General features: G+C 49.8%; 1 protein-coding gene across 2 annotated transcripts in view; it reads right to left on the reverse strand.

The window, feature by feature from the left end:
• tns2a (tensin 2a) overlaps positions 1-2,087 on the reverse strand; it is a 46,753-nt gene that overhangs the window by 33,098 nt on the left and 11,568 nt on the right. The gene's annotated exons all lie outside the window — the stretch shown is intronic.

A 2,087-nucleotide genomic window follows, 5' to 3' on the forward strand; every position in this document is an offset into this window, starting at 1 on the left:
CCCTGCCCTCCTCTCTCTCTCCCTGCCTCTCTCTCTCCCTGCCTTCCTCTCTCTCTCCCTGCCCTCTCTCTCTCCCTGTCTTCCTCTCTCTCTCCCTGCCTTCCTCTCTCTCTCCCTGCCTTCCTCTCTCTCTCCCTGCCTTCCTCTCTCTCTCCCTGCCCTCTCTCTCTCCCTGCCTTCCTCTCTCTCTCCCTGCCTTCCTCTCTCTCTCCCTGCCCTCTCTCTCTCCCTGCCTTCCTCTCTCTCTCCCTGCCCTCTCTCTCTCCCTGTCTTCCTCTCTCTCTCCCTGCCTTCCTCTCTCTCTCCCTGTCTTCCTCTCTCTCTCCCTGCCTTCCTCTCTCTCTCCCTGCCTTCCTCTCTCTCTCCCTGCCTCTCTCTCTCTCCCTGCCCTCCTCTCTCTCTCCCTGCCCTCTCTCTCTCCCTGCCTCTTTCTCTCCCTGCCCTCCTCTCTCTCTCCCTGCCTTCCTCTCTCTCTCTCTGCCTTCCTCTCTCTCTCCCTGCCCTCCTCTCTCTCTCCCTGCCCTCTCTCTCTCCCTGCCCTCTCTCTCACCCTGCCTTCCTCTCTCTCTCTCTCTCTCTCTCTCCCTGCCCTCCTCTCTCTCTCCCTGCCTTCCTCTCTCTCTCCCTGCCCTCTCTCTCTCCCTGCCTTCCTCTCTCTCTCCCTGCCCTCCTCTCTCTCCCTGCCTTCCTCTCTCTCTCCCTGCCCTCCTCTCTCTCTCCCTGCCCTCTCTCTCTCCCTGCCCTCCTCTCTCTCTCCCTGCCCTCTCTCTCTCCCTGCCCTCTGTCTCTTTTCATTTAATTGGGCTTTATTGGCATGAAAGAACAAATGTTAATATTGCCAAAGCAACGGTGGAATTACTGAAATATTATATTCTATTTCACAGCCTTATACATTTACATTTAGTCATTTACCAGACGCTCTTATCCAGAGCGACTTACAGTAAGTACAGGGACATTCCCCCCGAAGCAAGTAGGGTGAAGTGCCTTGCCCAAGGACACAACGTCATTTGGCACGGCTGGGAATCGAACTGGCAACCTTCAGATTACTAGCCCGACTCCCTCACCACTCAGCCATCTGACTTATACATCCTTATATTTATACACACATACACACGCATACACACACACACATATATACACAAACATATACACCCACGCATGCACACACATAATAATTTTGCATACGTTTAATTATTAAACATGTGTGGAAATGCTTAGTCATCAGGAGAGATGAGACAGAAGATTTACAGATAAGAGTCTGTCTGTCTATCTGTCTGCCTATCTGTCTGTCTGTCTGCCTATCTGTCTGTCTGCCTATCTGTCTGCCTGTCTGTCTGCCTATCTGTCTGTCTGCCTATCTGTCTGTCTGCCTATCTGTCTGTATGTCTGTAGTGGTGTGTGTGTGTGTAGTGGTGTGTGTGTGTGTGTGTAGTGGTGTGTGTGTGTGTGTTTGTATGTGTGTAGTGGTGTGTGTGTTGCCTACAGGAGGGGCTGGTGTTGTGTGTGTAGTGATGTGTGTAGTGATGTGTGTGTTGCCTACAGGAGGGGCTGGTGTGTGTGTAGTGATGTGTGTAGTGATGTGTGTGTTGCCTACAGGAGGGGCTGGTGTGTGTGTAGTGATGTGTGTAGTGATGTGTGTGTTGCCTACAGGAGGGGCTGGTGTTTGTGTAGTGATGTGTGTAGTGATGTGTGTGTTGCCTACAGGAGGGGCTGGTGTGTGTGTAGTGTTGTGTGTAGTGGTGTGTGTGTTGCCTACAGGAGGGGTTGGTGTGTGTAGTGTAGTGATGTGTCGTTCATGAACGATTTGTTCATTTTGAACGAATCCTTACAAGGACTCGGGAGTAACGAGTCCTCTAAAAGAGTTATATTTTATTTTATATTTAAATTGTTGTATTCTTAGATTGTTTAGTTCTTAGAAATAGTTAAACTGTTGTACTTTTACTTAATTTAAGATCTGTATATGTTTAGTGTTTTGCACCTCCCTGCCACAGTAAATTCCGTGTTTGTATAACATACATGGCGAATAAACCGAATTCTGATTCTGATTCGTTCATTTTCTCGTGGCCGCGCATCGGGACTGTTGCATA

The sequence above is a fragment of the Osmerus eperlanus genome, chromosome 4, assembly GCF_963692335.1.
Source record: "Osmerus eperlanus chromosome 4, fOsmEpe2.1, whole genome shotgun sequence".
In the NCBI taxonomy this organism is placed as follows: domain Eukaryota; kingdom Metazoa; phylum Chordata; class Actinopteri; order Osmeriformes; family Osmeridae; genus Osmerus; species Osmerus eperlanus.